This window comes from Mus pahari, chromosome 16, assembly GCF_900095145.1.
Source record: "Mus pahari chromosome 16, PAHARI_EIJ_v1.1, whole genome shotgun sequence".
Taxonomy (NCBI): Eukaryota; Metazoa; Chordata; class Mammalia; order Rodentia; family Muridae; genus Mus; species Mus pahari.
In genome coordinates, this window is record NC_034605.1 from 23,475,296 (window position 1) to 23,487,362 (window position 12,067).

General features: G+C 44.8%; 1 protein-coding gene across 4 annotated transcripts in view; it reads left to right on the top strand.

The window, feature by feature from the left end:
* The first annotated feature begins 7,232 nt into the window (after positions 1 to 7,232).
* The window catches only part of Elmo1 (engulfment and cell motility 1), a 518,869-nt gene continuing 514,034 nt past the window's right edge, over positions 7,233 to 12,067 (top strand). The window contains exon 1 of one of the 4 annotated variants that reach the window (XM_029547332.1): positions 7,233 to 7,663. The gene's annotated coding sequence lies outside the window, so the exon portion shown is untranslated. Of the gene's footprint in view, positions 7,842 to 12,067 lie in introns of all 4 variants that reach the window. The other 3 variants (XM_029547328.1, XM_029547330.1, XM_029547331.1) reach the window with 3 other exon arrangements.

The window sequence follows — 12,067 nt, forward strand, 5'->3', positions numbered from 1 at the left end:
ACAAGCATTCAAATTCATGAACCTATGGTGACATACCTACTCAAACCACCAGACAAAGAGTTGAATGGAATAATGAAAGCAATTAAAGACATAAAAATAAACTTAAAATGATAAATGTAGCCACTAAAGGCAGTCCAAACTGGAAATAAAAAGTTTAGGATATACAACAAAAAACTTCAGAGGTAAACCTCACTTACAGATTACAAAACCATTGAAGAGAGACTCTCCAATGTTAAAAAAAAAAAAAAATATATAAGAAATGGATACCTCAGTCAAAGAAAATGTTAAATTAAAACAAACAGACAAGCCAGGAGTGGTGGCGCACGCCTTTAATCCCAGCACTCGGGAGGCAGAGGCAGGCGGATTTCTGAGTTCGAGGCCAGCCTGGTCTACAAAGTGAGTTCCAGGACAGTCAGGGCTATACAGAGAAACCCTGTCTCGAAAAACCAAAACAAACAAACAAACAGACAAACAACAACAAAACAGTCTCAAAGGGTCTAGAAACTCTAGAACAGTATGAAGAGACAAGAGCTACAAATAATAGGGATAGGAAAAGAGGAAGAAATTTAGGTCACAGGCACAGAAAATATTTGCAACAAAATAATTTAAGAAAATTTCCCCAACTGAAAGAAGTGGGTGCTTATTATGGTACAAGAAGCTTATATAACACCAAACTGACTAGACCAGAAAAGAAATGTCCCACAGTACATAATAACCACATTACTAATTGTATAGAAGAGGGTAAGGACATAAAAAGCTGTAAGGAAAAAAAGATCAAGTCTTATAAAGGCATACCCACTAGAATAACACCTGACTTGTCGTTGGAGACTCAGAACCATCCAGAAGGTCCTGGACAGATGTTCCACCAACTTGGAGAGATTACAGATGCCACTACTCTACTCAGCAAATCCATCAATGATAAACAATGGAGAAAGAAAAAATTCCACAATAAAGCACAATAAAAAAGAAATGGCTATCTACAAATCCATCTCTATGGACGGCACTAAAAGAAAAAATTACAGTCTGAAGAGATTAATCACACCAAAAAAAGAGACAAAGAGTAAATAATTCCAAAGCAGTACATTGAAATGGGAAGAACTTACACCATAACAACAGAATAACAGGAATCAATAAGCACTTGTCATTGAAAATGCTTAATATAAATGGTCTTAATTCCCCAATAAAAAGACACAGACTATCAAATTGGATTAGAAGACTGGATCCGTCTTTCTGCTGCATCCAAGAAATACTCCTCATCATTAAGGAGAGAGATCATCTCAGGATAAAAAGATAGAAAAAATAAAGTAGTCTGAGACATTGAACCTAAGAAGCAAGCAGATGTAGCCATTTTGTCACAAAAGACACTGAGACAATCCAGAGAGTCATAAGGGCACACTTCAAAAATCTATTATCTCCATCAAACAGGAAAGTCCAAGAGATAGCTGAATTTCTTGATATATAAAACCTACTAAAATTAAATCAAGAACAGATAAGCAATTTGAACAGACTCATAACTCCTAGTGAAATAGAAGTAGTAATTAACACTTTCCCAATCAGAAACAGCCCAGGGCTAGATGGATTCAGTGCAGAGTTATATCAGATTATCAAAGAAAAATTAACAACAAATACTCCAGAAATTATGTTGCAAAACTGAAACAGAAGGAAGGGACATTTCCTAATTCTTTTCATGAAGCCACAAATACCCTGATACTTAAACCAAACAAAGACTCAACAAAAATGAAAACATCAGACCAATATCTCTTAGAGATGCAAAAATTCTCAAAAATATTTGCAAACTGAATCCAAAATCATAACAAAAAGATTATCTACCAGCATTAAATTGCCTTAATCCCGGGTATGTGAGATTGTTCAACATATGTAAATTGAGAAATGTAAATCCACCACATAAAGAGACTGAAAGGCACAAACCACATGATCATGTCATTAGATAAAGAAAAGCCTTTGACAAAATCCAACATTCCTTCATGATAAAAATTCTGGAGAGGCTAGGGAAAAAGACATAACTCTACATAATAAAGGCAATATACAGCAAGACCACAGCCAACATCAACCTATCTGGAGAGAAACTCAAAGAATTTTCATTAAAACAAGAACGAGACAAGGATGTCCACTCTCTCCATGTCTATTTAATATGGTACTTGAAGTCTTAGAGCTTTATGACCACTGAAGGAGATCAAGGGGATACAAGTAGAAAATGAATAAGTCAAAGTATCTTTAATTGCTAATAATATGATTTGACACACAAAAGACCGGAAACCTCCAAGAAACTTCTACAGCTGATAAACACTTTCAGTGATACAGCAATATATAAAATTGGCACACAAATATCAGTAGCCTTTCTTTATAGCTATGACAATCACAATGATAAAGAAATCAGATAAACACTGTCTTTCACAATAGCCTTTAAAACAAACAAACAAAATTTAGACTAACTCTAATTAAGCAAGGCATGGTAGCCTACTCCTAGCACTCAGGAGGCAGATGGGTGAATCTCTGAGTTTCACAATGGCTTCATCTACATAGTGAGATCCTGGACAGTCAGACAATGCAAAATACCTTGTCTCACAACAAGCAATACTCAAGAAGACATTAGAAAACGGAAAGATCTCCCGTGGTCTTACACCAGTAGGATTAATGTAGTGAAAACAGCCATCCTATCAAAAGCAATTTACAGATTCAATGCAAAGCCCATAAGAATTTCACCAGTTCTTTATAGGAACTTAAAAACAAATTTCAGCTTCATAAAAAAAATAAAATAAAAAACAAAAACAAAACAAAACAAAACAAAACAAAACAAAAAAAACACAGAAAGGCTTAAACATTCCTGAATAATGAAAAAACTGTTAGAGGTATTGCCATCCTAAACTTCAAGTTATACTATCAAGTCATAGTAATGAAAAACCAGCATGGTATTTGCATTAAAACAAACACATGTAAGTCATTGGGATAGAACCGAAGACCCAGATATAAGTCCACACACCTCTGGACACTGATTTTTGAAAAAGAAGCCAAAAATACACATTGGAGAAAAGACATTACTTGAAATAATTGGTACCATGATGGACAAACTGAGATCCTGCACATAGAAGTATGTAAATGGATGATTTTTTGTCAGCCTGCAGTTCAAAATGGATCCAGGACTTCAACATAAGATTAGGTACCTTGATCAGACAGAAGAGAAAGTGGGGAAGAGTCTTGAACTTACCGGCACAGGAAATGACTTTCTGAACAAAACATCAATATCACAGGCACCAAGATCAGTCATTAATGGATAGGACCTCAAGAAATTGTAAAGCAAATACATCAAATGACACTGTCATTCTGACAAAGTGGTACACTACACAATGGGAACACACACACACACACACATACCAATTATGTATCTGATACAGCATTAGTATTTAAAGTATATAAAGAACTTAAAGCACTGGACTTCAAGCAATCACTAACTCAATTAAAAAATAGGATACAGAACTAAGTAGAGAGTCCTCAGAAGATGAAACATAAATGACTGGGAAACACTTAAAGAAGTGTTCACTGTCATTAGTCACCAGGGAAATTCAAATTAACACTACTTTGAGATTTTTATCTTATACCAGTCAGAATGACCAAGATCGATAAACCAAATGACAGCTCCTGCTGGCGAGGGTGTGAGGAAATGGGAACACTCCTCCATGCTGGTGGGAGTGCAAACTTTAACAGCTACTGTGGAAATCAGTGTGATGGCTCCTCAGGAAGTCTGAAAGAGATTCAGGTCTATGGCTCTCAGGCATACACCCAGTGGATTCAGTATTCCACAACAGAGATTCTTTCTCATGCACATTCACGGCTGCTCTACTCATAAGAGCCAGAGGTCGGAAACAGCCTAGATGTTCATCAGCTGATGAATGGATAATGAAAATGTGGTACATTCACACAGTGGAGTATTATTCGGCTGCTTAAGAGAAGTGAAGCTATGTATTTTGTAGGTAAATGGATGGACCTAGAAAACAAGTCATCCTGAGGTGACCAAGATCCCAAAATACAAAAACTGTTTTCCTTTCATATGTGAATGTTAGCTTTTGGGTTTTCAATATGAGTGTTATGATTGTGTAACTACAGAGGCTAGATACCCAGTAAGAAATTAGGGGGAAGGAGAGGATGTCCCTAAGAAGAGGCCATAGAATTTTTTGCTATGAAGAAACAGGTAGAGACTGGAGTGGGCATACTGAATGAGGAGGAAATGTGGGGATGGGGTAGGGACAGCTAATACTGAAGTCATTTGAAGGGCCATATGGAAACCTCCCAAATACACATACGTATGAAAGAAATCTAAATGAAGTCACCAAAGAATGGGGGAGTCAATGTCCCAACTAGACATCTTCCTCCACCAAACAAAACATCCAGGGCTAGGAATGGGTTACATCTATTTGAGTCATGGGTCAACAGGCCTATTGTCAAGGCTATTACTGGTTGTGCTACGTAAATTGACAGTGAGGCCTTATTGCTGGAAGACAACACTTACATCTCTCATTGAACAGGAGATGTTGAGCTGGTGCCTAAGTAGAGGCTTCATCTCTACTGAGTGCTCATGGTACTGGAAGATACTCTGCATGCTGCCAGAAGACTAAGGTAATAATTAACCCAGTTCCAAACACTGTGATCTATAATGGTTACCTGCCTGCAAGATATACTGGTGCAATAGAGGCACACATGTTGTGGAAGTAACCAACCACTCTGTGCTTGGATCTAGTACTCACTCCGTGAGATGGAATGCACATCTGATGCTCCACAGGTGGCAGAGAACATGAGACTGGGTAGCTTGGGGAAAACCAAATAGTTTGTTCTTCTAAGAGAACATAGCAATGAAATGACTCCTAATGACCTCCTGCTGTAATAGCAGATCTGTGCCCCATTCAGCCATCATCAGAGAGGTTTCTTTCTGCAATAGATGGGGGCTAACAGAGACCCACAGCTGCATAATAGTCAGAGTGAGAGATTGTGGAGCACTTAGTCCTAAACACGGTGTCTTCTTAAACTCTCCCCTCAGGGTTTACAAAATGAGGCACAAGAGCAGTCAGAAAGAATGTAAGAGCCATGGGACATAAACGAAGAAACTTGTTCTTCAGCCACCGCAGAATGTTTGTGTATGAACACACAGAGACTGTAGCAGCATCCGCTGCCTACACAGGTTCAAGTCAGACGGATTCCCAGTACTGACAGCAGGAAGTGGACACAGGACCCCACCCCTAACCAAGAAGCTATCTGTAATTGACACCTGTAACCAAAGGAAAATTGGTTTTCTCCAGCGCAATCTCAGAGCATACACCAGTCACTCCTCAGGGTAACCCCATGCCTAGCACTAATCACCCACAGGAGATGAAGCCAATCATATTGCTGTAGACTTATTGTTTCAAATTGCTTTGTTTGTGTATTGTCTTAGTCAGGGTTTCTATTCCTGCACAAACATCATGACCAACAAGCAGTTGGGGAGAAAAGGGTTTATTTGGCTTACACTTCCACATTGCTGTTCATCACTGAAGAAGTCAGGACTGGAACTCAAGCAGGTCAGGGAGCAGGAGCTGATGCAGAGGCCATGGAAGGATGTTCTTTACTGGCTTGCTTCCTCTGGCTTGCTCAGCCTGCTCTCTTATAGAACCCAAGACTACCAGCACAGAGATGGCCCCACCCACAAGGGGTCCTCCTCCCTTGGTCACTAATTGAGAGAATGCCCTGCAGCTGGATCTCATGAAGGCATTTCCCCAACTGAAGCTCCTAGCTCTGTGATAACTCCAGCTGTGTCAAGTTGACACAAAATTAGCCAGTACAGACATGTTTTGTCTTATTGGTTTTTATTTCTATGTTTTGATTCCCACTTTTGTGTTTTTAAGTTTTTAACACAAATGTGTTTCCTGTTTATTATTATTATTGTTGTTGTTATTATTATTATTATTACTTTGGTTTGTTATTTTTTTCTTTTTGGTTGCTTGTTTATTTTTTTAAGAAAGAAAGAAAGAAAAAGAGAAAGAGAAAAAGAGAGGCAGAAAGAAAGGAAGAAAGAAAGAGAAAGGAATGAATGAATGAAGAAAGAAAGAAAGAAAGAGAGAGAGAGAGAGAAAGAAAGAAAGGAAAAGAGGAAGAAAGGAAGAAATAAATAAAGAAGTGACTGGGGAGGTGGGGAGCCTCTTGGAGGAGTTTGGGGAGGGGAAAGCATGATTAGGATATACTGTATAAAGACAAATGTTAGTAAAAAGATCTGGTGAAGCCGGGTGTGGTGGCGCACGCCTTTAATCCCAGCACTTGGGAGGCAGAGGCAGGCAGGCGTATTTCTTCTGAGTTCGAGGCCAGCCTGGTCTACAAAGTGAGTTCCAGGACAGCCAGGACTGCACAGAGAAACCCTGTCTCCTTAAGCCACAAACATAAATAAATAAACAAACAAATAAATAAGGATCTGGTGAAATTAATTTTAACCACATACTCATATCCTAACCTGATACACTGTCTGATTGATTTATTATATAGGAACTGTAGAACTATTGCTTATTGCAATGATAAAATCTATATAAAAACAGTGAAACTATTTTATTTTTTCATGCTAAATCCCTAATGACTGCTAATGGTCAGTTATCACACAGTTAATATTTAATATTCTGGTGATTAATTGAAAGAAAGCATTGCTTTCCCCCTTAGATTCTGATATCTTCTACTCTGATATCTTCTACAGTGTACCCCTTAAGTCCTCTTCTTTTCTAGAGCTAGGCCATGCACAGCAACTCCCTGCCCTCTCCAGGGGCTCCCAGCACAGAACTCTGAATTAGGACAGAAGTTTCTCCTCAACTTTCCAGCTGTCATTTCTCTCCTTCCTGCTAGGTTGAGAGTTAACTGTGTTTGATTTCTGTTTTAAAGATTTGTGAAGTACGTTGCATGACTTCAACAATAATACAATAACCACAGATCACGAATTCAGGGTAGAGCATGTTGCTTTATGCCAGGCTTCACCACACAAGGAAGTCTCTGGCTTCATTGAAGAAAATCTTGTAGTTTAGACTACAGTAAATTCGTAGGTGGTGGAGGAGAAGGAAATGGCCTGCTATTTTTGCCATGCTGCCCAGGAGAATATATACAGCAGGTTCTAGAGGACTAATTTTAAAGCAGCCCACCAAAGTTTCCCCTTTGGTGGAAAAATCTCAAATAAGGTGTCCAAAATGAAACCTTAAAAAGGGTACCAGGAGCTCTCTGTGCCCCAGAGGTGGCGCTGCGAGGGTGATGGAGCTAATTAGTGCCTGCAAAATGCGGTTTCTGAGCTCATCAGAGAAGTCATGCTCATCCTACACTATTTATAACCGAGATGAAGTGTGCATACTGTGTGACATTTCCCTCTTTTTAAGTAGGGGGACTCCAAAAAAGTCGTGGGCACCCGGTCCTAGGCACTGTGCAGGGGGGCGGGCAGCAGTGCAGGGGCGGGAAGCAAAAGCGCCAACAAACGCGTGTCCGCACGCAGGTGCCGGGGCGGCGGCGGCAACTCCGCATCAGGCTGCCCAGGAGGAGAGTTCGCGGCAGCTCGCGGGATGCTCCTAGATGCAAGATGTGTCTCTGGCCAGCAGGAGGAAGGAAGAGGAAGTGAGAGCAGCGGCAGCCGGCGGCAGCGGCCGGCGACCCGAGTGTAAGTGCGTGCGTTCGGGCAGCGGCAGCGGGCGAGGATGGGCACGAGATAGAGGCAGAGCCACCGCCGTCCGCGGCTCCGAGAGCGGCGACAGAGCCTCGGGCACCGGTCTACGTCTCCTGCCCCGGCGCTCCGGCCTCTGGGAGCCCTCGTCGCGGCGTCCTGAGACCCCGGGCAGGTTTGTAAAGTTTGCTGGGCTGGCGCGGCGCCCGACTCGCTGACCTCGGCGGCCAGGGCAAGACGAGGGCGCCGCGGAGACACTTTTGTTTCCTCCCGGGGCCCCGCGGCGCTGGCGGGTGGGGGCTGCGGGCTCCCTGCAGTTGGGAGGTCTGGGCAAAGGGGCGTCCCGAGTGACTAGAGACACGGGGTGGGGGGAAAGCGGACACCGGGGGCAGCGCCGGGATAGGGCTCAGTGCAGGGACCCGTGGAAACGGCCGGGGCAGGGTGGGCTGGAGGGGGCGCGGGCGGGCTGCGCCACTGGCGTAGGGGTGCTGGGACCTGGCAGAGTGCTCCTGGGACCTTGCGACCAGCAGTCGTGGGGCTGGAGAGTCAGGAAGCGGCTCCGAGTTTACCAGCGAGGACACCGGGGCTCGCTCGGGTGTCGCAGACGGGAGGGGATCCCCGGAGAGCGCGCTCCCGAGGTGGGGCGGGATGAGCTGCGGGGACCCCTGAAGGCATTCGCTAAGGAAGACCCGCCTCCCGGGGCCACGCGGGGCTTCCCTCTGGGCGGCTGGGTCTTCGATAGAGAGGCTGGCGTGGGAGGGGGCGTACCGCGCGTCTTCCCGGGAGAGCGGCGGGCGTGGGGCGCCGGGGAGGGAGCGAGCGAGCAGCGCGCCGCCGTAGCCCCGCGGCTTAGAGGAAGAGGAAACCCAGAACTCAGCCCGCCGGGGTGCGCTTGTGTGGGGTTGGGAAGTCCGTGCTGTGCGGAGGGCGCGCGCCAGGCATATATTTGTGTGTGTGTGTGTGTGTGTGTGTGTGTGTGTGTGTGTGTGTGTGTGCTGGCGCGCGTCATTGCGGTGGGGGCGCTCTCCTATTGACCCTCGGGGGTTGGGGCTCTCTCCCATTGACTCTTCTGCCTGGGGCCCTTTGAACTAGGCAGCTGGGGCAAGGGTTCTTGGACTTGGATTGACCCGACGCTGCAGAGTTTGGCCTCAAGCGGGGACAGCTCCGAGGGCCTCTGGACAGCTCCCGAGGCGCTTTGAGCTCAAGGAAATGCACCCAGGGACTGTGGACCTCCTGCCTCTGGCCAGTAAGGACAACCTAAGATACAGAAAAAAAAATTGTGACTTTGGAAGAATTTCTGATTTTTAAAAAAAATTTTATGTACAAAATAAAAATAACTGTCGTTTACATACTAAAAATCTTTGAGAGCAACTTGAGACTGGAAAATCCAGTTTACTTGCAATGATCGTTAGATTGGGAAAGCAGGCAGTAAATCCGGTCCACGAAAGGCTTCTGGTTCTGGTCTTCACGTGTCGCACCTCTTCAGTAGCTGCCAAGGTCATTTCAAGGATTACTGTTTTCACATTCTCAATTTGCTGGACTGGGGATCGAACCAGGTCACTTGAAGGCTTATAACACAGGTTCCATACTTTTATTTTCTTGCCTGCCCTCCCTCCCTCCTTTCTTTCTCTCCCTCCCTTCCCCTCCCCTCTTTCTTCTTAGCTGACCTTTTGATCTTCTACTTGTCACTATGGCACATTTGCCATCTTTCAGCATTGTAGTTAAATGTGTCTGTGGCCTTTCTGACTGCATTTGCTGCTTGACTCTTGTTAAGTTAGATGGTGTTATGATAAGCTGACAGAATGACCTCAACTGTGGGGCCTCATGGTGAGGAAGTAGGGTAAGCAGGAGAAAGTTGGGGAACAGGAAGCTTGGGGAGACCATAGTCTGTGGAAACTCAGTGCCTGAACAGTCACTGGGCCAGAGATTAGGTGGTCACATGGTCAGTGACCGTGCCCGCCACAGCAATAGGCTCTTGTTAACCGCGGCAATTTTGATTTCCTTGCCTTTTTCACGTTTACTGCTTTGTCTCCCCAGGACCTTTGCACATGCTGCTCTTCTGCCCGAGGCACTTTCCCTCACGTGTTAGGTGACTCATCCTTTGCCTCCTTTAGGCCTCCACCAGTTCTCAGTTTAAAAGGCCTTGGTGGACAACTGCCTGGGTCTTCTTGGGTTTCTCAGTTTCCCTCTCGGTATTTATTACTAGTTGGCATTATTTATTCATTTATTCATCTGTTTATCTTATCGTCGTCTCTCCCGACAGGATGGAAGTTTGAGCTGGCTGGTGAACTTGTTCACAGATCTAGATTAACTTTTAGCACAAGGTAGCAATGTGCTTTGTGAATATTTTATTGACTCGTGCAAGGAGACTTGTCCATGCTGGGAGGAAGCACTGGGAAACATACGAAGATGATCCCAGTGTCAGTGGCGAGTGGGAAGCCTGGCGGTTACCACACTCTCTCGTCCCCTCCTCCACCCTTCTGCCTTGGTTAGATCCTTCCCTTCAGAACTTCAGGCTGAGGAAAGGTGTAGAGAGGCCATTGCTTGGGTCAGAGTATAAAGACCAGAGACACTTCATTAAAAGCCCGACTGTTCCTGATCTGCGGTAACCCTCTCTCCTTGGCGATGTCTTCTCAAAGCCCCTCCTGCTCTCTCTCTCTCTCTCTCTCTCTCTCTCTCTCTCTCTCTCTCTCTCTCTCTCTCATAGGGATGGAGCCAGATTGAAGGCAGAGAAGTGGTTGCTTGCAGGGCCAGGAGAGGGAGGCAGAGGGAAAAGCTGGGAGACCGACCAAGCAGAGAAAGGCCCCGGCGAGGGAGGGAACGGAAAGAAAGAAGGCAGACAAGGGGATTCTTCAGAAGCTGCAGAGCGCTGAGCATTTCTGAAATGTCAGCACCGCTCAAGTGATTTGCTTGCTTTGGGTGTTTGGTGCGAGTGGGTGGGGAGAAGTGTGTGCAGGAAGGGAGGGCTTTGAAGCTCTGGCCCAGAGGATGTGGCTGGGGGAGTGGCAAGCGGTGCACCAGGGCACACGTGCTTACTTCCTCATCTGGTCCAAACCTGGAGCTTCAGAGGGATCATCCCTGGCAACATAGTGTTTGCCATCCTGACCCAGAACAGTGGGCCGGGAGGTTTCTTGCTCCCCACAGGATAGCCTGCAGCCAACCAAGTAGATAGCTCCATTTAGACATCCTGTTGAATTTGGAGAAGGTGGGAGATTACTAAACCTCTCCGCCTTACAAAGCCTCAAGTGTTTGCTGCAAGAGTTGTGTAACATCAGTTCACGTCAACGAACTCGGTGCTTTGTTCGCTTAAGGTTGTAGCCTACGAGGAGAGCCCGATACCTGAGCCGGTCTGATCAGCTGTCTAAAACACAAATGGAAGCAAGCAGAAAGCTGGTCCTCTGAGGAGGTTGAGGCTGAAGGATCTTGAATTAGAAAGCAAGCCTGGGGTAATTGCTAGTTCAAGACCAGCTAGAAATGTAGAACCGTCGTTGATTAGCATGCACCAGGTCATGGGGTCTGTCCTTAGTGCCACATAGAACAGACTTTGACTCTTAGATACTGAATACCTAGCACCATATGAGGTTGAGTATTTAAAAATATGCTTTAATAATTCTAGAGGTTTTGAGATCTTTTTCATCAACTTGCCAAGATGTTTACGGAAGCATCTAGCTCTTTCCCTTTTACAAAGTATTGTTAGTTCGATGGTTAATAGTTAATAGCAAAACGGTTAGTGAAAGATGCTGCTTCCAGTTGGACCACATACAGTCTCAGCCCTTGACTACTTCACCCTAAAAACGCTATTGTTTATAGCATTGTGCCAGGCCCAGATCCCATCACCATCTTAGGAGGACAGGGGACCCAAGTGACCAGTTCTTTTTTTTTTTTTTTTTCCTGAGGTAGGGTTTCTCTGTATAGCCCTGGCTGTCCTGGAACTCACTTTGTAGACCAGGCTGGCCTTGAACTCAGAGCTCCTCTGCCTCCCAAGTGCTGGAATTAAAGGCGTGCACCACTGCCCCTCCGCACTAGTGGCCAGTTCTTTACTGCAGGGATGCAGAGTCAAAGAATCCTCAGTAGCTCTCCCTGCACGTAGAAGGAAATCAAAACCACGCAGTTTTCTGGCCAAGTGTTAGCTTTTGGAAATTTACTCCCCTGAACCTTTTGTTTCCTATTTTACCCCTGGGGATTCGGTATTTGCGGGATGCTGATTGCTTTTGAAGAGTTGCAGAGGCAGCCATTCTGTTTTTGGTAGTAGCCACACGTTAGATCAGGTATTCGCGCTGACTTGGGCTTAAGACTGACTAGCCAAAAAAAAAAAAAAAAAAAAAAAAAAAACCAAAGCCAAAGGCCAAGTGCTCCAGCAGTGCCTGAATCAGAGGAGTCATGAAGGCCAACCATCCAGAC